Source organism: Oratosquilla oratoria, chromosome 3, assembly GCF_046742065.1.
Source record: "Oratosquilla oratoria isolate Oo_2021 chromosome 3, ASM4674206v1, whole genome shotgun sequence".
NCBI lineage: Eukaryota > Metazoa > Arthropoda > Malacostraca > Stomatopoda > Squillidae > Oratosquilla > Oratosquilla oratoria.
In genome coordinates, this window is record NC_134779.1 from 37147477 (window position 1) to 37174705 (window position 27229).

The window sequence follows — 27229 nt, forward strand, 5'->3', positions numbered from 1 at the left end:
CACGCTCGCTCGCGCGCACATGTATGTGTGTGTACGTGTACGTGTGTCTTTGTGCGTGTGTGTCTGTGTTCGTGTGTGTCTGTGTACGTGTGTGTCTGGTCCATGTCTACAACACCGGTACCCCCCTCCCCCCTCTCCCCCCCGGGGGGAAGGGGGGCTGGAAGGGGGTACGGGGGAGGGGGTAAAATGTAATATTTGCGTGCGTTTCCTGCCTTCAACGTAAGAGTGTTTTTACATGTTTCGGGGGTTGGAGGGGGTGGGACGGGGGAGGGGAGAGGGGGAGGGGAGAGGGGGAGCTGTTAGTATTCGCGTGTGGACGAGAGGAAGAGAAAGCGTATGACAGGGTAGGAGGAGGAGGGAGAAGAGGAGGAGGAGGAGGGAGAAGAGGAGGAGGAGGAGGGAGAGGAGGAACAGAAGAAGAAGAAGAAGAAGAAGAAGACAAAAAGAAGGCAAAAAGGATATGAAAATAAAGAGTACAAAAACAAAGAACAAAGAACATAAAAGGGGCAGGAAGAAAAGACAAAGACGAAGAGGAGAAGAGAGAAAGAGGAGGAAAAGAAAATAAGGGAGGAGAAAAAGATGAAGCAAGGAGGGAAGGAGGAGGAGGAGGAGGAGGAGGAGGAGGAGGAGGAGGAGGAAGAGGGGATAAGTGAAAGTGAAGCTCAAGTAAAGAAGTAAAGACGATAGACGGGGCGGACGCGAACAAAGTAAAAGAAAAACATAAGAAACAAAGAAGAAGAAGAAGAAGACGAAGAAGAAGAAGAAAACGAGGAGAGGAGGCGGAAGAAGGGAAGAAAGGAGATAGGAGAAGGGTGGAAAGAAGGAGGAAGAAGAGAGAGAGGGGGAAGGAGAAGAAGAGGAGGAAGAAGAAGAGGAGAAATAAGAGTAGGAAGAGGAAGAAGAGATGAAATAAGAACAGGAGGAGGAGGAATGAGATCAGGAAGAGAAGAAAGAAAAAGAAGAGGGGAAGGAGGAAGTAGATGATGAAGAAGAGGATGATGATGATAAGGAAGAAGAGGGGAAGGAAAAGGATAATGGTAATGAGGAGGAGGAAAAGGATAACGATAATGAGGAGGAGGAAAGGAAGGAGAAGAAAGAGGAGGAGGAGGCGGATTAGGATGATGAAAAGGATGAGATGGATGAAGAGGATGAAGCGGATGAGGATGATGAAGAGGATGGGGTGGATGAAGATTAGGATGATGAAGAGGATGAAGCGGGTGAGGATGAAGATGATGAGGATGATGAGGATGATGAAGAGGATGAGATGGATGATGATTAGGATGATGAAGAGGATGCTAAGGCGGATGAAGATGATGAAGCGGATGAGGAGGATGAGGATAAGGCGGATGAAGAGGAGGGCGCGTAAGAAAGAGTACAATCAATTACACTGGATTGCAATGGATAAAAACTGATGATTGCGATTACAAAGGCCAAAGGCCGACATGTGACCTTTAGGTCTATAACGAAGCCGGATGAGCAATAGATAGATAATGAAAAAAAATAAACGAACACAAAAACAAGCAAAACAAACACGCAAACACGAAAAGAGTAACTCTACAATAGAACAATATGATAATACTTGGTCAACGGTAATGCAAAATGGAGAACGATGTCAAACAACGGAACCATGGTGGAAAGAGGTACAGAGAGGAAAGTTTTGAAAATAACAACAATAATGATAACAATAATAATAATAACAATAATGATAATAATTAATGATAACGATGATGATAATAAAAATAAAAGTGTCAATACTCAATCACTTCCGATAACATGAGAAGGTTTCTGCATTTATTATGGTTAACACACAACGGTTTTATTGATATAAGAATCTGCAATGCGCAGAGAGAGAGAGAGAGAGTATACAATGGATGCAGAAGTGGAAGACAGAATTATTACATATAACCTTAACAAAGCCCCACCCTCCCAACTTATCTGCATCCTCTACCACACACCTACTCCCCTCCCCTTCCCCCACCTCCACTACTTAATATTTGGACATCGAATTGCCTAATTGGCTTAGGAGGGATAGCCCGCCCGTCTAGCCTCACCACTCAGGCAGCGTCCCAGAGTGCCTCAGCGACCAGACCAGCCGCCGCGATTCTTTCATCCCTCAAACGTCAACATGATCTGTCGCCTTCACCGGCGACGAGGACGCTGGGGAAAGCACAACATCTAGAGCGTTTGGAAATGAAAAGTACTGTCGCCATTTGGTGTAGGATGACCTGCGAATTACAAACGCTTTCGTACCGATGAGCGAAGGTGAGGCCGTAGGAAAAGAGAGAATGGGAGAACAGAGAACAGAGAGAGGGAGGGGAAGAGAGAGGGAGGGAGAGAGAGAGAAAGAACTGCAGGAAAGGAGATTTTGATGAAGGCGTATTGGCTGAGGTGGGGTGGGTAGGCTAGAGTGAAACATAGAGACGAAGAACAGGGAGGGAGGGAGAGAACGTGTGTGTGTGTGTGTGTGTGTGTGTGTGTGTGTATGTGTGTGCGTGTGTGTCCCTTTTCAATTCCTACATCCACCATGTAGCCATTAATGTTTTGTCATGAGCATTATTATGAACATCAAATACAATTCAATTAAAATTCAGTTTTACACAATTATACAATTAATACGTTATCTAATCACATTACTATAATGTGGGGTGACGTTCCCACACCAGGGTACGCTTCACTGCGACGAAGAGTGTCACCTTTGCCTTGGGTGTTAGATTTTTCTCTGCGTGTCGCCAGGTGATTTTAATCAACTGAATACAGTTGGGATCTCGATCGCTGATATCAAGATTCAGTTGTGTCCCAGTTATGCTCATTCACTTGAATACAATCGTCTGACGTCATCTTTAAATGACGTCACAGATGACGTAACTAAAGTTCACATGTCGGCCTTATATACCTGGTGGCACCTTTCCTTTGGTCTTTGTTGTCGCCAGCCGATTTTATTCGTCTTTGTGGCACCACTATATGGATTGGGCTACAACCCATCTATCCCTGGTGCTTTGTCAGCTTCCATTTTTCTATTCGCTATTACTTGTACCCCGTTTTCTATGCAATAACCTTAACCACTCTCCTCACTCATCACAGACATTCTTCTGACACCTGCCAGAACCACAACCTAGGGCTCTATCCTCCCTCTGAATCCTCTCTCTTCTGTGAGGACAGAGTTCACCTGGCCAAACCGAAGACTCTGATGACCGCATAACAGATAACTGTCCAGGATGCAATACTTCACCCTATACTGTACAACACGTTATGGAAGACTGGGTTGTATACAATCATGCACGCCAAGACCACGATATATATTCTATAAAGGATTTGTGTTCAAATCCCGTTCTAGCTGTAGCGTTCCTCAGCAGGGTTGCCAACTGTGATCTATGCCAGTTCCCACAAATGAGTGTGACTTTTTCCACAAAATTCCCATAAGGAAATCTGGATTTCCAAGTTTTTCCCACAAAAATAAAGAATTATCATATACACTAATAAGTTCATTGTAACATATAATTCTTCATATGTCCATACCATGTGAGCAAATTTCTCAGACACAAATCTGTGGAAAAATTCCCACAAAATGGCTTCCCTGTTCCTTAGGGAGACGGGACTGCTCGATCAATAGTCTAGGAAAGAAGAAGAAGAAGAAGAAGAAGAACAACAACAACAACAACAACAAAACAAGAACTCCTAAATACTCACCCCATCTCCTTCTTACCACCCTATCGTCTACTAACAACTATCCGTTTCCTCCCTTCCCCACTCTCCTCTCTACCAGACTCACCTCCCGACACGCGATTCACTTCCTTCAGTGGCATATTTTCATTAATTTCAAAATTCTCTTATAAACATTTACCTTACCTTCGCATCAGGTGTACTCTTGGCCTCTCTTACCTTCACCTCCGCTATCTTTTCTTGATACTTTTCATATACATCCTCATTTGGAGCAGCTCAGTTTGTATCTCTTTGCGGACATTACTACAATCACATAATCGTTTTCGCCACTTTTTCACCCGCTCTCTTGTCGTACGATTCGTAACAAACTTCTGACCCTAAAACATGTTCATTCTTTCCCCCCCTCCACCATCAACTTTTTCAATCTTTCTCTCTTCTGATGCATTGCACACATTCCTTAGACTCGTTTGGGACTTGAATTCCTTCCCCTTCATCGCTCGACATCCATTTAAAAAAAAAAAAAAAAAAAAAAAAAAAGAGGCCAAGTTTACCCATTCACGCTCACGCAAGAAATTACATAAAATAAAAAGTAAATGACAAAAAAATAATCATTTGTACCCTTTTCCCTCAAGTTATATAAAAAAACAAATTGAAGTTCATTGAAGACACTATTTACATGTAGCCATCCCAAACCCGTTTCAGATCTTGTCATTAAATGAATTAACGAAACAAATAAACTAAACAAGTAAACTGTAATACATAAACAAATACAGAATTAATAACCACGTCATAATAAATAATCTTGTCATGATCTCAGAAAGAGCTTTTCCAAATGCATTTCTTCATTCCTTAGATAACACAGAACTTGTCCAACTTAAACACAACCAACTGGCACATTTCAACTTACGTTAAAAACCACATTTAACTTGGTCTTCATGGAGATTTAACTATAATTTTCAACACACACCTGCAAGAAAAAAAAAACAGGTATAATATACAGCATGAAATAATGAAGTTCAATATGATAAATGAATATGTTATATATATATATAACAATCAACTTGTCTCTGGGCCAAAATGTGGCCCGGGCCAAAATGTGGTCCGGGCCAAATGTGGTCCGGCCAAAATGTGGTCTGGGCCAAGTGTGGTCCGGGCCAATTTGTGGTCCGCGGGTCAAATATGGTTACTGCGGTTACGTCTTTGCTTATGACACACTTGATCATGTGGATGAGGAGACGATGGGTCAGGAGCCCCCTCAGGTCTGTCCCCTCCTGTCCCCTCCCTCCTTCCACCCCCCTCTTCCTCCCTCCACCCCCTCTTCCTCCCTCCACCCCCTCTTCCTCCCTCCACCCCCTCTCCCTCCCTCCCTCCCCCCTCTCTGACGTCAGGTCGTTGAAATTTTGGACGAGAATGATAATTAATTTTCATCAAGTAAATAAATAAGCAAATGAATAAATAAATAAATAAACAAATAGATAAACGAATAAATAAATATAAATAGATAAGCATATAAATAGACAAATTAATAGAATACATAAATATATAACCTAAATAAACAAAATGCAATTAAATTAAACGAGTAAATTAATAAATATATAAATGTTGTCGCTATTACTACCATGTAATTACCTAACTTGACACCGCACTGCGCTGTGGTTAGACAAGACAGCCTCTGTTGAAACTCAGGGGTTCGGTCCCTATACCTATTACTTTTTTTTTTTTTTTTTTTTTTTGCGGGGGGGCAAAAAAAAAAAAAAAAAAAGTAATTCCGTTTATCTAATTCTACAAATTTCCTTACATCTAAATTGCATTACAAACTTTGTTGACCTGATATTCTTTTCTGCTGACCCTACAACAGCGACAGAATGAGGTCACTGGAGAGGAAAAGGTAGAGAGAGAGAGAGAGAGAGAGAGAGAGAGAGAGAGAGAGAGAGAGAGAGAGGTGGCGAAAAGGTGAAGAAGAGAAGGAGAGAAGACGAAAAAAGGAAAAGAGGTAGAGAGGAAAAGAGGTAGAGAGGAAATGAAGGTATGAGAGTGTAGAGAGTGAAGAGAGAAAAGAGGAAGAGGAATAAAAGAGGCAAGCTAGAGAGGTGTGTGTGTGTGTGTGTTTACCTGATGTAGTATACAGGAAATAATCAGCCTTCGTGGAGTCCCGTTTCTCTCCAATTCATCATTCCATACTTAGGACACTTTTTATCGTTGTTATTGTTGTTGTTGTTGTGTTTGTGATAAAACAAGGGCAAGAAAGACACACACGCACAAGCACATACGTACACATACAAACACACACACACACACACACACTAGTACACACGCACACACACACTAGCACATACGTACACATACACGCACGCAAGTACACACGCACACACACTCAAACACGCACACATTCACACACACACACGCACTAACGCATACATACACGCACACACGTACGTACGTACGCACGCACGCACACACACACGCACAATGGCGTCCCCCACATTTTATTGTGATATTTGCATCATTTTATTTTTCATATTATTTAATTTGTGTCCGTGCGCAGGGGGGATGGTCGCTGTAAGGGGGGAAGGGGGGAGATAGGGGGAGGGTGGCAAAGGGGGGAGGGGGGCGATGGGGCAGGTAGAGAATAACAATGCCAACGGGTAACCACAAAATATAGCAACATCTACGTCATCTCCGTCACAGTAGGATTACCACCTCGGCCATCACACCTGTAACAGGTGTTTCAGCACCTGTTTCTGAATACTTGTCCAAGAATTTCCGATTGCTATAAATGCTATCATAGGTACTTTGATATGAGAATGCCTGTATTACGCTTGCACACCTGTTTTTAAATAACACATGTCTTTAAATTTTTGGGTTAACGAGCATCTGTCAATGAACGGACATCTGCTATCCTACTCTCAGGTGTTTGGGTACGTGGACAGCTGTCCCAGAGCATCTGTGGCTGCATAAATACAACACCTGCACGGGGAAAATATGACACAATTGTTCAGTTCTATATATTTTCCGGGTTAGCTCGTAAATATTATCGTTTTGTGATTACATCAAAAAACATAATCACCACCACCATCATCATTACCATCATCATCACTGCCACCATCATCATCATCATCATCACCGCCACCACCACCATTATCATCATCATCACCACCACCATCACCACCATCGTCACTATTACTATTATTACTAATTATTATTCATTATTAATTATTATTAATTATTATTATCCTTATTATCATTATTATTATTATTATTATTGACATTATTGTTATTATCATTCTATATATTTTTTCGTTCAAAGACAAACATACTGCTGAAAGAATTTACAGCTACCATAGTCCACCTCATCACCACGGTGAGAACCTTCATAGACTTTCTTCTGGTTAAATACACAACAACCGATTTCAACCAGCTGAGGGAAGGACTTTGCACCAGAGAAACATCAGACAAATCTCACGCAAAGGTAACACAGATGTCAACAAAGAGATTAATTAACCACATTCAATTATGTTGAGTAGCTGGGCAAATAATTACTGTAATTTCAATTATGAATTTCAATTTAACTCCCCACCCTCCCTCCATCCCGTTTTCTCGATATAAGCAACCCGTTTTCCTTTATAATGTAGCTGATATTCCTTTCCTGAATTGATGAAAAATTAAATGTAGAACTTTTGTTACCTACACCTACCCCTCCCCCCCTCTCTCTCTCTTTCTTCCTCCCTCTTTCTCTTTCTCCCTCCCTCTCTCTCTACCTCTTTTCAAATCCTTGTCGATGAATATTCTCAAACTAACGCAACTACCTCAGATGTTCTTCCTCCTGTCATCAAAGCACTCGAACCCCGAAGAAGAAATGAAAAAAAAAACGAGGAAGAAGAGGAAAAAATGAGAGAAAAGGAATAAGAAAATAAATTAAGACAATGAATAAGAAAAATAGGAAAGAGAAAAGGAAGAATAAGAACAGAATGAAGGAAAGGAAGAAGAAAAAACAAGGGAAGGAATAAGAGAAGAGGAAGAAGAGGAAAAAATAAGAGGAAGAAGAACAGAATGAGGAGGAGGATGAAGAAAAAATAAGAGAAGGAACAAGGACGGGAAGAAGGAAAAAGGGGAACAGAGGAAGCAGAGAAAGTGGAAGAAATAAATGATGAAGAAACAGAAGAAGAGAGAGAAGGAGAAAGAAGAGAAAGAGAAAGAAAAGGAAAAGAAGAAAAAAAAATTAGATAAGAAAAAGATAAAAAGAAGCAAGGAGAGGAAAGAAGAAAAATTAATAAAATGAAAAAGAAGAAAAAAGAAAGAAAAAAAAAGAAAAAGAAAAAAGAATAACAAGAAAAAATTAAAAAAGAAGAAAGTGGAAAGAGAGAGAAGAAAGTTAAATAATATCAAAATGAAAGAGAAATAATATCAAAACGAAAAAGAATAAAGATAAAGAAAAAGCAAAGGAGAAGAAAGAGATGTTTGGAGAAGAGAGGCAACCCCCCTTTTTTTTTCCGCCTAAGTGTTTTTCCTTCGCCATTCCTCCTTTCTGTAAAACATGATTTATGGGACACTTCCCTCTCCCTCCCCCACCCTCTCACGTGGAGGAGAAGGAGGAGGCCGCCCTCTCTCGTAAAACGTCACCAGTCTGAACATCATCATTCGGAGCAACAACAACGTGTCACGGTGCCAAGGTGCCAAATCACAGAGTGCCACAAAGAAGCCTTCCCCTCCCCCCCCCCGGCCACATCGAGGTCAGAAAAAAAGATAAAAAATAAATTAAACAATGATAATAATAATAGTAATAATAATAATAATAATAATAATAATAATAATAACAATAATAATAATAATATATAAAAATAAAAAAATACAAAAGCTCAACAGGCAAATAAATCTAGAAAACTAGATTACCAGACGGTATACATTACAACACATCGCTTTCATTTTTTTTTTCCCACAATAAGTAATACATGAGAAAATAGTAAGCAAGCGATCAACAGGCGAATAAATCTAGCAAACTAAATGACCAGATGATATACATTACAGTATGTTGCTTTGATGCTTATTTGTCTTCAGTAGATATAATTTATCGTTTTTTTTCGACGAGTTCTGGTCCAGATAAAAAGAAAATCCCTTTGGACTGTGTCATCTCTTCCATATATAAACCTCCTCTTCTCCATGCTCGACAGACATTCCTCTTGCATCCAATTCCTACTTCAACCCATCCATCCACCTCATTCTTAGTTTTCTTTGCATCTGCATTTACTTACACTTTTCGTTGGTATTACCTCGTTTATTCTTTCCATATGTCTAAACTACCTCATCACTGATCTAACTACTCCTATCCGACAGGTCTCTGTCTCTCTCCGTTCCCACATCACCTCTACACTTCTCCCTCTATCTATCCTCGTAACACCTAAAACATTTATCAAACACACTCATACTTTTCCTTTCTGTCCCCCTTTAACCCCAATTCTCTATTCCATGCTATCCCGAAGAATTACTCATAAGAACATAAGAATGAAGGAAAGTGCAAGAGACCATAAGGCCCACACTAAGTAGTACCATTCCTTCACATTCTTCTCTTTATACTCAACCCCAAATACTCGTTTATCATCACATTTTTCTTTCCACTTCGAATTAATTTACCTCCTTTGTTCTATAATTCAATTTCTCCTCTCACTGCCAAATGCTTCGGTTGTCGTCGTCATTTGGAATATGCGGTTTCCGTATGGTCACCGAATCTCATTAAGGACACTGACAGATTGCAAAAAGTACAACGGCGAGCCACAAAACTGATTCCAAATATTAGAAATAAATCATAGGAAAATAGAATGAAACATGAATCTATTCTTCCTAAAAAAAAAAAAAAAAAAAAAAAAAACGTAGACACGGGGGTGATTTGAGACCGGTCTTCAATATTATAAAGGAAATTGACACCATCAATAACAAACCCAACAATGATAAAAATAATAATAATGATAATAATATAATAACAACAACGATAATAACCATAACCATTACCATATTTAGATAATTATGGAAACATATGCATCTACACATCTCCCCCCCCCTCACCAACCCCGCTCTCCGCTTGGCAGCCGTTTCTGACGATACAATTCCTTAACTCGCACCGATAAGATATTCACATTTCCACCAAGCGGTCATAAACTCTGTCAAACATAAAGATTAATTCCCGAGCGGTAATTCATCAAATCGTGGTGTCGTGTCCTGAAGCCTGAATTATGGGGGACTTATAATAAACGGCCTCACGCTCTATTAGACAGCCTACTAGGTTACTCTATGTCCGACCACCTCACTGTAGTCTAGAAATCTTCAACTAGATTTCTTAGAACTAAAGATGAATGATTTATACCTTTTTTTGTTCAAATCAATTCCTCTCCATCAGTTACGTGACTAATTTGCTACAGATAATTTCGTTAAATTCGAAAGAAATATATATTATATTTTGTCATGTCCTCTACACAATAATTACTCCCTTGAAGCCATGCTGTACTAAAACATTTTGTTCCTAAAGGTATTATCAGCTAAAAATAAGGGGGAGGAGTTAGAAAAAAGTAAGATCCCACAAACTGTTACAGTACATCAAAATGATCACTACCTTGCTTAAAAAAAAAAAAAAAAAAAAAAAAAAAAAAAAAAAAAAAAAAAAAAAAAAAAAAAAAAAAAAAAATTATATATATATATATATATATATATATATATATATATATATATATATATATATATATATATATATATATATACATCACCAGTCCCACCCGGACAGGACATTCCAATGTCGAAAGAACCTCATTGTTTTAGCTATTCCCCGAGCATTTGTTGAAAAAACCAAGTAATCGTAATCCTTGGGTATCGAGGCTGAGAAGAGTCAAGGCCTTAGCACACTGGGCTATTTTTCCTCCGACCTCCAATTCATTGGCGGTACCGCCCACCTCCAGCATTCTTTCCGCCGTCAAATCACTGTGACAAACTAATTTTTGTTTTCTCAACAATTTACATAGAATGTCTTTTGATATGCTTCAGGAAAATGATTTTCGTCCAGCTACGAGCTGCTCAGCTACTCCAACAATCGGAGGAAAAGTAGCTTAGTGTGATAACGCTTTTAGGCATGGCTATGCCAATCACCTACTGGAATCTATCGACGGTTTTCAGGTGTGTACATCCTCACGTGCCTTGTACTCGTAGTACAAGTGTACAATTGTTGTACATCGGGTTTTTGTCAGCCCTCAGGACATGTAGTACAATATGTGCTAACGCCAAGCTTTTCTATGTCAGCCGTCAGCAGGACTTCCTGTTGGGATGTGATAATCTGGAAATAAACCCCACCGTAAGGACTCGAACCTTTGCCTTAGCGACTGCTTATTATGAAGTAAAGACGATAGCTTTGAGCCAGCCAGGCCGTACAAAGGTATCACCCTATTCTCGACCTAGTAGTTCCCCGATGGTACTAGGGTTAGCTCAATCTCTATTCTAATTTCACCGAGTCTTTATTATGGCGAGCCACACAACGTGATGATCTTTATATATTTTGTCCTGATTGCCCCCCCAAGACGATTTCCATCTCTCTAAGGACAAAGAAAGACGTGAAACAAAATAACTTACCAGTCGTTATCATCATTACTATTATTACTGTTATTATTGTTATTATCATTTATATTATTCTTAATGTTATTGTCTACTACTTTTTATTTTGTTCTATTTTTCATCTTTCGTTTTTTTTTATGTATGTCTTTATACACTTAATGTTTATCTACTTCTATTCTATTTATCTATTTATTATTTTCATTTATGTATTTATTACTATTATTATTATCATTATCATCAATATCATTATTAGCTTTTTCATGCTTCTGAGAGACTTCCAGGTCCCGACCTGAAGAGATCCAGGAGCACACGAGACCATCTGGCCTGCTGGAAGACACCAATTATTAACCAATAAACTATGGATTCCGTCGTAAGCGAGCCCGCGAGATTAAAATGAACCAATTTACTTTTATGACGTAGCTGGAGCTTTACATCACGACTAGTATGTAATTAACGCGTCCCTACTCTCCCCCATCTCCCCCGAATCCCATCTTTCTGGGGAGGAATCTTACAAAATCATCCACATCAACACGCCGCCGCCGCCGCCGCCGCCACCGAGCCGTCTTAAGGTCACTTTCAGCCCTGGGCCATAGAGGAAGTTTCATAGACAAGATTTCTGCTGATTATCGTGAAGGATGTGCAATCAAAAAATGAACATCCAAGAACATGGATTCGTTAAGGCTCGTTACAGGGACCCTTGCCCTTTCTGATATGTGGTTTTGCCTGTCCCGCCGCGCGGAGTACCTCAGGGTTCAGTGTCGGGCCCCCTTGACGCGTATGGTATCTGTGGTGTTGGGAAATTGAGAATAACGCGGGGTTCTTCAGGGTTTGTGATCAATCTATCTATATACCATGGGTTTCTTTCACTTTGTAAGGGAGGTAACCAGCCAAGGCACATACCCACTCCCACCCAATCCATCATCCATTATTCCCCTCTCATCTTAGCTCCTCGTGGATGATGGGTCATCCCTGCACAGCACACCCATAATAGGGGCGCATCATTTACACGGCAAATCTGTTTCTATTATATTGTGAAAATGGACACCAACACGAAGTGTCAATGTATATTGCCGAGCCTCTTGTTGTTTCTAGCGAGACGAGAAACAGCGGTAGCCAGCTGTCTAGACGTAGATTTAACCAAGATCTAAGAATATAAGGTCTAACCACTTCCGACCGAATTTCGAGGGAGTTGGCGCAGCGGGCCCGTGAACGTCACCTGGCTGCTCAAAGTGGGGTTAGCGGGTCCTATAGCTGTCAGTTGAAGCTGGTCCGTCGTTCAAAAATGACGTTGCCTTCGCTCGCACTGCTCCACGCAATTAGTTATATTCTGACAAATATTATATAAAATATATATATATAAATATATATAAAATATTATAGTTCCTGTCTTCCTTGGCGTTTCACAGTTTTCTTCAGTGTATCACAAAGAGAAAATGGACTCAGCCAAATGACGTCAGAAGCTGCGCAGAAGAATGTAAACGGTCTGACCTGTATATTTAGACCTTGGATTTAACCTTGTAACAGGTAGACACAGCTTCGTGTGGAAGCGATGGGTTGCAAGTGCTGTTCAATTGTAGACTCTTCCAGACTCCGATTTGTACGCCCTTGCGACCACAAAACAATTAAATTAATTAAACTAATTAAGTATTGTATATTCTTCCTTGCAGTACGACGGTCTGTTGGTGATGATGGTCGCAAAATTTGTACAAGAATGAATGTTGTCGACAACGGATAAAAAATTATAATAAATTAAATAACATCGCCAGACGGCAGCAATAGTATAGAGGCGTTGAATACCACGAAAAGGGTTCATAAGGAAAACAAAAGAGGATCATTGTTGAGGTCGATGATGTTTCGCATACAATAGATCATTGAAGAGCAGAAGAAGTAGAATAAGAGGAGGAGGAGGAGGAGGAGAAGTAGAAAAAGAGGAGGAGGAGTAGAAAAAGAGGAGGAGGAAGAGGAAAAGGAGGAGGAGAGGTAGGAAGTTTCAGATCTGAAAGGGGAAGACGGTGATAGAAATTGAGGATTGAGATAAAAAACTAAGGGCATGGGTCGTTCATTGAAACAAAACTGCGATCTTAATATTTGAGAGGGGAATAAGAAAACATTTTGTATAATAAAAAAAAAAGTATTTAGTTCGAAAATATTTCTTGCTAACCGAGTGACCGTTATTATTCAAATTTGAATTCTCAAACCTTTATCTTCGCAAATACAGGTTCCATGCGTTGAAATCCCGTGGTGTTTGAGATGCAGAACACAAAACCTGTTCTTAAATACATGCACAAACAAATCTGGAAGACATGTGTATTTTGTTTATCTTTTTTTTTCAGGGGGATCAGAATGTTCTTGGCAATTACGTATCCTGGGATTTCTTCTTCTTCTTCTTCTTCTTCTTCTGTGATTGGATCTGATAAGGAAAACGAAACATTACCCAAGAGATTAACGAAACGAGTTTTGCATTTGTAAAGACTCCTAAACCTGTCGGTCCCAGGATCTTAATTTCTTTCTTTTCTATAAATTTATTTGTTTATTCTGTTTCCCTTTCGGCTGACACACCACTGGTCAAAATATCTCCACCTGGAACATTACCACCATTTACACCACCACCGCCATCACCATATAACCACCAACACCACTTCCAGGTTACAACCGTCGAAGCTGGTTGCATCCAAGAACACCAGCTGTCACAGGTGGAGAAGTAGCCTTTGCAACCCACATCACCACCTGTATGAGGCACAATAACACTCCCAACACACAGCCATGTTATCACCCAAGCAAACCCAACACACGGGAGTATTTTATCTTGAGAGAGAGAGAGAGAGAGAGAGAGAGAGAGAGAGAGAGAGAGAGAGAGAGAGAGAGAGAGAGGAGAACTCTTCTTCTACGTCGGCTTGGTTCTCACGACGTAGGGCACCCGAAGCACCTCACAGACCTCTACCACCTCCTCCACCAAAACCGGGTGTTACCTCCCCGAACCTGGGTGTTCCATTCCCGGGGTCTATTAGCGCCATCTACACAAGGATATTAACCGTTTCAACCTCCTCCATAATTATCATTACCTCACTCCCCCCCTCTCCTCCTCCTCCTCTCGATCCCCCTCACCCCCAACATCACTCCCTCCTTCCTCCCAATCCATCTCCCAGACACAGTATCTCAAACCTTTTCTTCTCCCCATACAACTCACCATTTCCTCCTCACTTCCCCATCACACGTACTCAATCCCCAACGGAGCTTAATTCCCCCTCCTTCCCCAACGTCATCTAACCCCCTTCCTTAACGAGAGGCTATCCCCCCCCAACCTACCTCCTCCTCCATCCTACTACCTGCCCTCCCTACCCATAATTACTTCACCGCGAAGGAGTGTCCACTTCACTACAACCACCACCACCACCACCAAGGCACCATCTCCCCGTACCTTCCCCTCTCCTACAACAAACTCTCCCTTATCACAACACAGCATTACACCTCAGCATCATGCATGATCACTCTACCACATCGTCGTGTCTTCGTAGGGTGAGAACCTCTTGGTTTTAGTCTGGTTAACGCCAGACGATTGTGTTTTGTGGAGGATTTGTCACCTGTCACGTGATCTTGTCTCCCTGTGATGTCACAGACGCTTCTCCCATCGTCAGAACATCGGTAAGACATCAGGAAAAAAAAAAAAAAAAAAAAAATATATATATATATATATATATATATATATATATATATATATATATATATATATATATATATCACCACTCTCACCATCACCACATTATCATCATTCCTGGGCCCACACAGCAATGCTGTCTACTTACTCAATATCACCATACCCTCACACATCATCACTAATGAAGTAACTACATCATCTCTAACACCACTGTTACAGAATTACACCATCATATCACCACAACAATCTAACTTCTAATCACGTTATTACGTCACAATCAACAACCTTTAACAACTGTATTTCCTTCTTCAATAATAAAGTGAGATACCCCCAAGGTCTGACATCTAATAGATGAAAAAAAAAAAAAGTTGCTAAACCGTACCAGCACTAACTAATTAGATAAGTGCCAACCTCAAAGCACGTAGTTACCCAATACAATATATCACTATCACACCACATCAGTCATCAAACACCCATGTACGGCATCGCAGCAACCACCACACCCACATCACTATCCACCACATCATCACAACCAAAATCGAAGCTATCACCAAAAGCTAAAACCACATAATAATCTAATATCACACTGTTAAATAAAATTACATCCCACCGCTACCACCACTTTACACCACTGTTTCCCGCAAATCACAACCACAACCAAGCCTTTGCAACAACAATCACCACAACCACAGTAACTAAAATCATCACATCTACATTCAAGCCTACAACAAAACTTAAATAACCGCAGCTACTTTGAACCATCACCACAACAACAGTAACTAAAATCATCACATTCGCATTCAAGCCTACCATAACAAAACTTAAAACAGCTACTTTGGACCATCACCACAACCACAGTAACTAAAATCATCACATCTGCATTCAAGCCTACCATAACAAAACTGAAAACACCACAGTTACTTTGAACCATCACCACAACCACAGTAACTAAAATCATCACATTTACATTCAAGCCTACCATAAAACTTAAATAACCACAGCTACTTTGAACCATCCCCACAACCACAGTAATTAAACTCATCACCTCTGCATTCAAACCTACAACAAAACTTAAATCACCACAGTTAATTTGGACCATCACCACAACCACCACAGACATCACACCTCTACCACAGCCTCATTGCAACTCATGAACACCTCCAGCCCAGCATTAGTCTTCTCAACTACCGTCATTTCTCTTCTCATTCTTACTCTTTCTCCTCTCCAATCTCCTTTTGCACCCTTTCCATCTCTCTCTCCTCTCTCTCCTCAGCATTTACCCTTTCCCTAATCCACCACCTTTTCAATCAGCCTTCTTCTTCTTAAGTTTCTCTGGTTTGCCTTCTCATTGCCTCTTACCCAATCTTCTTTTTCTATATATTTTTTTGTATTTTTATATCCTACTCTTCTTTTTTTCCGTACTTCTTTCTACACTCTCTTTATTCGGTCTCTCTCTCTCTACTTCCGTCCACGCAACTTTTCCTGCCTTACTGTAAAAAGGTTTCAAAAAACCAAAAGGACCGATGACCCAAGACACAAGAGAATATAAGTCCTGGTTATCGACAAAGAAAAACAAACACACCTACAGGGGGGTTTTCTCCGGGTCATGTTTCGTCTGGAGATATTTTGTCCACGAGGTGTTTTGTCTTAGGGGGTGTTTTGTCCTTCACACACCAAACCAAGGTGAAGAGAACCATGTGTGTTTTTAATTCTGGCTGTCGTTAGATAATTTTATTAAATCCCAGGGGGTATCCAATATGTCGGTTAATCTCTCCCACTCCGGGTGGAACTTTCTCTGTTATTACGGCTGTCGCCAGGCGATTTTATTCATCCCTTTGGCAAACCCTCATTTGCTAACTCATATTCCAACAAATCATTCTCCCAATCGAAGTGAGTCTTTTTCTACTGCAAGAACTACAATTTAATCGTAGCAAGTTGCATACACGCATTGTAAGTCTTATATAGTTGTACATTAACTACAGGAGACTGTCAACACTGATAATCTTATTTCGCTAACTACACCAATATGTCGCCGGTTGTGGGCTAATGAAGAAAGCTTTTTTAAGGCCAGACTTTTTTATATTCATTGGGTTACGGGCCCGCCGACGTTGGAAAATCCGAAATCAAAATAAAATAAAAACTGGAGAATTTTTTTTTCCGCCGAACTGCCGACCAGCGCTGGTATGACGACCAAAGTTAAAAAAAAAAAGTGTGCCTAGCGTTTGTACATAACATGCAAAGCTTGGTAAATAAAGTAGCTTGTGTGTGTTCATCAGCCCGGCCGGTGAGAAGGTATATAAAAAAAAAAAAAAAAAAAATCCTTCCGACCTGACAACATGGCCTCCTAAAAAATGTAATATAAATAAAGGTGTTATGGCATTTTTTTTTTTTTCCTCCGACTTAAGAGGGCCATGATGGCCATAATCCAATAGAAAGTCTGGCCCAACCTAAAGAACATAGATAACAAATAGATAAATAAATGAATAAAAATCTGATCCAGAATACAGGAACCACTCTGAGTCAACAACCTAAGGTCTCGCTATTCGCAGGTTCTCGTAGTCTCCGCCCGCTACGTTCCTCTTCCGCATCTCCTCCTTTTTTTCTCTCTCTCGGGACGCCTGGGGACGGAGGAGAAAAATTAGCTACTTCTTGCTTATGACTTGCAAGATTGCAGGACCGAAAGATCTAATGTCCGTGGTTGTTAGCGAACCCGGGGAAGGCTGGACAAGAAGAAATGATGATGACTGGTGGCCATTGTGGCGGACTGGGACCGTGATCGTAGCTGGGTATTGCGGCGAGTTGTATAGGTGTCTGGGTGCAGTGGGGAGAAGGGGAACAATGACCAGGTGGGTGGGTAACGGGAGGGAGTGGGTGTTGGTTAGAGGGAAAAAATAGAGGGGAAAATTAAAGATATAACTGGAGTAGGGAAGTAGGTGGGGGGAAATTAAAGCCATAATTGGAGTAGGAGGGTAGGTGGACAGAGGGAGAGGGAGAGAGAGAGAGAGAGAGAGAGAGAGAGAGAGAGAGAGAAAGGAGTATGTGGAAAGGAGAAGATAGCCGAGGGACAGAAGAGGATTGAGGGGTTGGGGCTGTAACAGGTGATTTGCCTACGCCAGGAGGCGCTGAGTAGTTGCAGCCAAACCCATCACCTTTGCCCTGTATGCTTGGACTGCTAAGAATCGGAGTGGAGTGCGGGATTCGAACCCACAACTAAGCAAACGCGAGACGAGCACGTTTCCAGTAGGGTGCGGACTGTCGATCACGAGTCTAGCATGTGATCCAAGACCGTGGTGAATCACACACATACACACGTGGCGCAGTTGGTAAAGTTCCCGGCTGCCACTACAGAGGTCTGGGTTCGAATCCTGCCTAGGGTTGAAATGATTTCAGAATCGCTGCGCTGCGGGTCGTTACTCCAACTCTCGTGGGCGGAGAGTTGGGTGTGTGTGTGTGCGTGTGAGGTCACAGCATTACCCATAGATCGGTCATATACGAGCTCTGAGCTCTCTTCCGGGAGGAAAATAACTGTCGATCACAAATCCAACACGTGATCCAAAGACCATGGTAAATCACACACGCGCGCGCGAGAAGATCCTTTAACAGCATCAAAGAAAATCCAGTCACCATCAACGACGACCAGCCGCTACTGCGAGTGACTAACAACAAAATCAATAACCCAACCTCCGCCACAATAGCACAAGTAATAACAGTGTACGTATATATAAGTAATCAATAAGAGCCAATATGAACCTAACATGGCATCAATGAAAAAAACGGACTAAACATAGTACTGTGTCTCGTAGATGCGCACTAGATGCCATGAACCATCAACTAGCTTCTACCACTACCATTTAATTGATAACCGCTCATCTACTCCACTACTACAGACACTACGACTGAGTCGATACGTTTTATTATTAAAAAAAAAAAAAAAAAAAAAAAAAAAAAAAAAAAAAAAAAAAAAAAAAAAAAAAAAAAAAAACTCCCGTCACCCCACCTCCCTCCACCACACCAGTGTCCCTCCCCCTTCCCCCCACACTGCCAATAATTAGTAGACAGAAGACTACTTTATCATTGGGTTGATTTCCAGGTCGCGGGCGCATCTAGCTTCTCTGAAGATCTTTCTGATGCTAACGGTTGTCTTCTTTCCCTATCACCGTTACCACCACCACGACCAGTACCTACCACAATGAGGACCTGAACTGCCGTTCGAACTCCCAGTTCTTCGAGGGAGTCATAGAGGGAGTGCTTGAGAAAGGTTTAAGGAAACTACAAAGTAAGGAGAAATTACTGTCAATTTTTTTCCAAGTCTTCAGTTTTGTGACGTTTTTCAGTCCTGAACGGGAATAGAACTCTGACAGCACCTACTCAAACACCACCCAAGACTCGAACGTACCGTGGCGCTCCCAATAACATCCGCCGGTCAACTACAACAATCCCTCTACCATCACCCGAGACTCAACAAGTATCACTCCCACTAACACCCACCGGTGGACTACAACAATCGCTTTACAATCACCAGGCACTCAACAAGTATCACTCCCACTAACACCCACAAGTCGACTACAACAATCGCTCTACAATCACAAATCACTCAAAACGTTCCCACAGATCGACTAACATCACAGCCCCAGATGAGCCCCCACCCCCTCCACTTCCACATTCCTTTCCACCCATCACAACACTTAGACCTGTATTCGTGATCGTTCATCGACTACCCAATGGTCGCCTGGCCCCCCTTCGGCGCCCAATAATTACAGGGCAATGGCGCTTCCATCACTGACGTCACAGAAACGTCATAATTATAGGTGCCCCAAGGCAGCTGACGACCTTAGAACACTTGGGGAACGACCTGTATAAGATCCTATCCTCGTAGGTGGGTCGTTGTAGCGGGGTTCCTTTATATTTTATTCTGGCTAAAGGTAGACGATTCCACTGGTGATGTGTGCATGCAACAGTCAACCTATTTTCTTTACATATCTATTATTGTTGTCGTCATGTGAAAAACACACACACGCACAAACACACCCGATGGCGCATTGGTAGCGTTCGCGGCCGCCACTACGGCGGTCCTGGTTCGAAACCTGACCAAGGCTGAAATAATTTCAGTATCGCTGCACTGCGGGTCGTTACTCCAATTCTCGTGAACGGGGAGTTGGGTGTGGGTGCGTGTAAGGTCACAGCATTACCCATAGATCAGTCATATATGAGCTCTGAGCTCTCTTCCGGGAGAGTAATAGCTGTCGATCACGAGTCCAACATGTGATCCAAGACAATGGTGAATAACACATATATATACGTACACACTGTGCATACATACACATATACATACAAACATATATATATATAATATATATATATATATATATATATATATATATATATACACATATACACATAGGCTACATACATACCGTACACACATACAGTCTCGCTAACAGCCACAGAAGCTACGCTATCACTGCTCACTACAGGAAACCAGAGATCTTAGATAAGTGCTGCAATTGTCAGATTAAGCGTTATTACCACATCTGTCATAATAACTGTTATTAGGTGTCATTGGGACGGTTGTAAGCTCGCTTGTAAGGATAAGTTGAGGAAAAAAAAACTTATGTAATTGTGACATCTACTTTTGTTGTTATTTATTACTATTTTTGAAATAATTTATCATTTATTATTATCATATCGTTATCATTACCATTACAAATATTACCATTATCATTATTACCGTTATAATTCGTATTCTATTATTATTCATGATTATTCATTATAACAGGCGTTATCATTATTTCTATGATTAATATTTGTATTGTTCAATAACATTCTTTATCATACAATTTAGTACTATCATTATTACTATTAGTAACATATTACCCTCTTATAATAATCATTACCATCATTATTCGTATAATCATTATTAATTTTCATTCATCATAAACGTAATATCATTATTACCATTACCAATATCATCCTTGCTATCGTATTATTATCATTACTATTTCTATTTGTATTATTTTAATTTTCAGTTTGTTTTTGTCTATTCGTACATGTACACATACATATACCAAGGGCTTTTTCCCCCTTACCAGGGAGGTAGCCAATGTCAAAGGCATAAATCCACTCCCACCCATTTCATCCCCACATACTCCACTCCCATCCACTCCTCCTCCCTCCCTCTTTTCTTGGCTCCTCTCGGATGACGGGTCATCCCTGCATCTCGCCCACTGCCCCCCTGGGGCAAAAGCAATTCGTAAGATAATTAAATCACCACAAATCAGTATTTTGTGTATGGTGGTGAGGAGGTTAATCTTAAATGTGTGTGTGTGTGTGTGTGTGTGTGTGTGTGTGTGTGTGTGTGTGTGTGTGTGTGTGTGCGCGCGCGCGTGTGCGTGGCTTAATCTCAAATGCCCGAGGATAAGGACGGGAGAATACGGTAGGAAGAAAGGATAAGACGAACAAGGGAAGGAGAATGATAGGACGATAAAAAGAGGAAAGGAGGTGGAAGGGAAGAGAGGAGAGTGGAAAGGGGGGTAGAGAAGGGGGGATGAAAGTATATCCCCCCCCCCATCCCCGGTCGAAGTTATTGCAAAGTAACAAACAACAGGTTATTTGGTATTCTTGTACCAGCATTTTTATTATTATTATTATTATTATTATTATTATTATTATTACAATTTTAGTACCACCAATTTCCAAACATCACCATAATCATCCAAACCATTATCACCATTCTTGCCTATAGTACCGGAGCCAACACCACCTTCCCTTTCACCTTCAAGAACACCACTAATCAAACTGTCACCATTCCTTACTATCACCATTAACACAAATTTCCTTCCTTCAACGACCATTAACACGCCTATCATCACCATCATCACCACCATCATCATCATCATCTCCAACAACTTCTAAAGGTCACCTAAGCTTTCTCCCCCTCAGGCACTAAAAATTTCACGATCAATCTATAAATCCCTCCTCCCATTCCCCCCTCCCCCCACCTCTTCTCCCACGCCATCCCGACTTTCTTCCCTGATTCCTCCCCCTAACCGCGACGGCGCCTTCCCTTACACCCTAAAGCCCTCACCCTGAAAGACCTAATATATAGTACAGTCGTAGAGAAAAGTTTCTCAGTGGTTTCAGATGAAGAAAATTGTCGAAAAAAGTCCTCATAAATGTGAGTCTCCAAATATGACCAAAACAATCCAATCAGTCATTCAAGGCAGATTGTTGCGGATTTTTTTTATCCATCTTTGTCAAGAGATATACACCTAAACATTAAGAGTATTTTGTCATAGTTTTGTTGCCAAACCAGTCACCCATTGGAGGACACTTTCTCACTCCCATCCGAATTACACCCATTTTGATATATAACTATACAAAAAGTGCCGAAAATATATTCTTTCCCCAACCCAGCTCAGTGCGCTAGGTACAATACAATACACCCTCTACTTCCCACCCAACCCTTTAATTCCTGCAGATACAAACCCCGGACTGGAATTATTTCCATCTATATAGATTAAGGTGAGAATAGGTTTGCTACCGAAAGAGCCATGTAAGGACCCACAGGTTTGTTGTTGTTCATTTGTCCACGTACTTCCACGTAACTTCACCGCGCAGGCCAACAGTACACAACCAAAGAGCACCAGGACTCCTCACCGCGCCGCCACCCGAGCCCCACATCCCCCGCGGCGGACCAAGTACCGCAGACATTCGCCATTGTCAAGTCAGACCTAATTCCTCCCCTGGGCAAGTTATGGCCACAATCTCGGATGGCATGATCTTCGCCCACTACCCCCCAAACCCACAATCTGAGCCCTACGACATATGGTGCGCATAAGGAAGGAGGGAAGGAGGGAAGGAGGGAAGGAGGGAAGGAGGGAAGGAGGAAATGTAGTTGGAGGCTGGAGGGGAGGCAGGTACATGAGGACAGACCTCTACCTAGACGCAATGGAGGAGGAGGAGGTAAGGAAGGAAGGAAGGAGGTAGAACAAGGAAGGATGGAGGAAGTGAACGAGGAAATGTAGTTGGTGGTTGGAATAAAGCAGAAGTAGGAAGAAGTACACCTCTACCAAGACGTAGTGGAGGAGAAAGAAGAGAAGGAAGAGGAGGAAGAGGGCAAATAGAAGGAGGAGGAGGAGGAGAAGGACGAGGTGGAGGAGGAGGGGGAGGAGGAGGAGATAACTAAATCCGAGGAAGAGAAGAGAAGGCAAATTAGGATTTTGGTCTTACGAGGGAGTTGGGGGAGGGTGGGGGGGCTAAAGAAAGAGAAGGGGGAGGGGAGAGGGGAATTGGGAGTGAGGATAAGTACGAGAGAAGAAAGGATAGGACGAACAAGGGAAGGAAAGAGAATGATAGGACGATGAAAAGAGGAAAGGAAGTGGAAGGGGAGAAAGAGGAGAGGAAAGGGGGGGGAGAAGAAGATGGGAAGGGACAGAAAGGTGATAGGAAGGCAGGGAGGATGAGAATATGGGAAGGAAAGGAAGGGAAGGGAAGGGAAGGGAAGGGGGAAGGTGAAGGGCGTGGAGTGGGAGAGAATGTGATTGGAGGTAATGGGAAAGAGAAGGGGAAGGGGAAGGGAAGGGGAAGGAAGGGAATGGAAAGGAAGGGGATGGAAGGAGATGGAAGGGAGAGGAAGGCGAGGGAAGGAAAGGGGAGTGAAAGGGAATGGGAAGGTAAGGAAGAAGGAAAAGGGAGGTAAGGGAAAGAAGGAAAAGGGAGGGAAGGGAAAGAAAGAAAAGGAAGAGGAAGGAAAGGAGAGGGAAGGGAATGGAAGGGAAAGGAAAAGGAAAGGAAGGAGAGGGAAGGGAAGGGGAATAAAAGGAAGGGAGAGGAAGAAGAGGGAAGGAGGGGGGAAAAGGGAAGGAGGGGAAGGGGAGGGAAGGAGGGAAAAGGAAGGAGAGGGAAGGGATGGATAGGGAAGGGAATGAGAGGGGAAGGGAAGGAGAAGGAAGGGAAAGAGAGGGAAGGGAAGAGAATGAGAGGAAAGGGAAGGGCAGGGAAGGGAAGGAGAGAGGAGGGAAGGGAAGGAAAGAGGAGGGAAGGGAAGGAGAGGGAAGGGGAGGAGAGGGAAGGGATAGGAAGGAGAGGTAAGGGAAAAGAATGAGAGGAAAGGGAAGGAGAGGAAAGGGAAGGGAAGGAGAGGGATGGAGAGAGGAGGGAAGGGAAGGGAAGGAGAGGGAAGGAGAGAGGAGGGAAGGGAAGGAAAGGAGAGGGAAGGAGAGAGGAGGGAAGGGAAGGAGAGGGAAGGGAAGGAGAGGGAAGGGAAGAAGAGGGAGGGGGAGGGAAAGGTAAGGGATAGGAAGGAGAGAGAAAGAAAGAAAGAGAATGAGAGGAAAGGAAAGGACAGGGAAGTGAAGGAGAGAGGAGGGAAAGAGAGGAGAGGGAAGGAGAGGGAGGGGAAGAGAACGAGAGGGAAGGAGAGGGAAGGAGAGGGAAGGAGAGGAGAGGGAAGGGAAGAGAATTGATGGTATGCATTAGTTTGGAGCAGCCCACCCACATTGCGATTATTCACAACTACTCCAGAACTTGTATGCTTTATAATTATCTATCATCTGCGTTACCTACGACATGCTTCAACCGATATGCATATGCATACCCCAGAAGCATAAGCTGACCACCCGGGGAGCCTTCTGTCGTCATGCTGAGAGACTTGACGCTTAACCTAACCTAACATGACCTAAGCTAACTTGATTTAACCTAACCTAACAAGACCTGGGCTAACCTGATTTAACCTAACCTAACCCAACATGACCTCATCTAACCTAAATTGAAAATAATTAACTTCAAATTAATTAACCTAACCTAAAATGAATCAGCCTAATCTAACCTAACATGACATGACCTAACATGTCCTCAGGCCTGGCACAGGTCAGCGTGTAGCAATGTACCGACTTCTTTAATCTATACTTGAAGCATACCTGGACGTGTTATAATAAACTTACGTATATTAACTGTATGTAATTATCTCTCTTATGGTTGCAAGGGAGGGGAAGGGAAGGGAGAGGGGAGAGGAGAGGGGGAGAGGGAGGAGGGGAGAGGAGAGGGGGAGAGGAGAGGGCAGAGAAGAGGGGAGAGGAGAGGTGAGGTATCGGATGTAAGGCGAGAGGGGGGGGGGAAAGGGGGAAGGTGTCAGCATTGATAAGGAACACTGGCGGTGATGAGGGGGAGAAGAGGGGGAGAAGAGGGGAAGGAAGGGTGGGAGGAAAGTTACTGAATAAAGAGAGGGATTATGGGGTAGGAGGGGAAGAGATAGGGGAGAGAGGGAGAGAGAGAGAGAGAGAGAGAGAGAGAGAGAGAGAGAGAGAGAGAGAGAGAGGAACAGATGCGGATAAAGATGCAGGTGAAAAGGAGGAGGGGAGGATCAGGAAGAGGAGGAGCAGCAGGGAGAGGAGGAGGAAGAGTAGGAAGAGAAGGCAGAGGGGGAGAGGGAGGAGGAGGAAGAGGAGGAGGAGGAGAAGGATCAGGAAAAGGAGGAGTACAGAAAGAGGAATAAGAGGAACAGGAAGAGGAGGAGGAAGAGGAGGAGAAAGAGGAGGAGGAGGAGTAGGAAGAGAAGGAAAATGAGAGTAGGAGAAGAATAAGGGAATGGAGGGGGACAGGAAGAGGAGGAGGAGGAGGAGCAGGAAGAGGAGGAGAAAGAGGACAGGCTGAGGAGTGAGGAAGGAGAAAAACTGTTGGGTCGTGCCAAGAGAGGAGGAGGAGGAGGAGGGGGAGGAGGAGGAGAGCTGAAGGAGAAGAAAGTGGTCGAGAAGTGCTGTAGGAAGTAGGGAGGAGAGAGGAGGGGAGGAAGGAGGGAGGGAGGGAGGGAGGGAGGGAGGGAGGGAGGGAGGGAGGAGGAGGGAGGAAGGAGGAGGGTGGGAGGAGGAGGGATGGTAACAATAACAGGACGAAGGAATAATAACCCCACGTGTGACAGAAAACGGAAGGTGGGGTGGTGAAGCGGGGAAGGGGGAAGAGGGGGAGGGGGGAAGAGGGGGAGGGGGAAGAGGGGGGAGGGGGAAGAGTGGGGGTTCTGAATGGGTCTAAGAGGTCTAGAAGTGGGGGAGAGGGGGAGATCTGGTGAGAATCAAGAGTAGTGGAGAGGGGGGAGGGGAGAGGGGGAGGGGAGAGGGGGAGATGGGAGAGAGGGAGGTAGGAGGGGAAAGGCTGTCTGCCTGTCTGCCTGTCTGGCTGCCACACTGAGTGACGAGGGTACTTCCGACCACGTCCCTCTCCCCCCTCACGAAGTCCAATACTCCGAAGGCCGTGACGTCAGGCCTTCAAGCCTTCTTCTCCTTCTTCTTTTTCTTCCTCATGTCCTTCTTCTTCTTCTTTTTCTTCATCATATCCTTCGTCTTCTTCTTTTTCTTCCTCATGTCCTTCTTCTTCTTCTTCTTTTTCTTCCTCATGTCCTTCTTCTTTTCCTTCCTCATGTCCTTCGTCTTCTTCTTTTTCTTCCTCATGTCCTTCTTCTTCTTCTTTTTCTTCCTCATGTCCTTCTTCTTCTTACAGCCTTCATAGCCAGCTTCACCCTTCTCTCTCTTACCTCCACTTATCTCATTCCCTCTCCTGCTCCTCCTCTTTCTCTTTACCTTTCCTCCTCCTTCTCTTTATCTCTCTCTTCTGTCCTTCCGTTCTGCTGATTTCTCTCCTGTGCGGCTCCACCTCCCCTTGTCCCAAAGAAAAAGAGCACTGGTTAAAAAAAAAAAAAAAAAAAAAAAAAAAAAAAATAATAATAATAATAATAATAATAATAATAATAATAAAAAATAAATAAAATAAAATTAATAAATAAGTAAAATAAATAAATAAATAAAATAAATAAATAAAAATAAATAAAATAAGATAAATAAATAAAAAATAAATAAATACACAAATAAAATGATAATAATAATAATCATAATTTGGTACAATTTTCCAAAGCCCCAGACCCACTTTCTTCTACCAATCCCAAACACTGTAATGTAAGAACATATGAATGAAGGAGGCTTCAAGAGACCATAAGGCCTACACTAGGGAGTTTCATACCTACTACCACCTGTCATCCCCACCCATAAAGTTGTCTAATCTTTTCTTAAAACAAATGATAGTTTCAGCGCTCACTACATGGTTACTAAGTCTATTATATTCGTTGACGAGTTTATTGGTAAACCAATTCTTGCCTTCTTAAATCTAAATTTGTCCAATTTAAATATATTATTGCGAGACCTGCCCCGTTGTCTTAATATGATGACCTTGTTTGAGTCACCCTTGTTAAAGCCTTTGATCCACTTGAACACCTCTATTAGATCACCCCGCACTCTTCGTCTTTCCAGAGAGTGTAAGTTAAGGTGCATTAGACTCTCCTTA

The 27229-nt window shown here is 42.4% G+C and overlaps 2 protein-coding genes across 4 annotated transcripts in view; both read right to left on the minus strand.

Moving 5' to 3' along the window:
* The window catches only part of LOC143021605 (uncharacterized), a 477388-nt gene that overhangs the window by 422089 nt on the left and 28070 nt on the right, over positions 1-27229 (minus strand). The window lies entirely within an intron of this gene.
* Positions 13569-27229, minus strand: part of LOC143021634 (uncharacterized) — a 109149-nt gene continuing 95488 nt past the window's right edge. The window contains exon 6 of the mRNA XM_076179247.1: positions 13569-13657. The gene's annotated coding sequence lies outside the window, so the exon portion shown is untranslated. The remainder of the gene's footprint in view (positions 13658-27229) is intronic.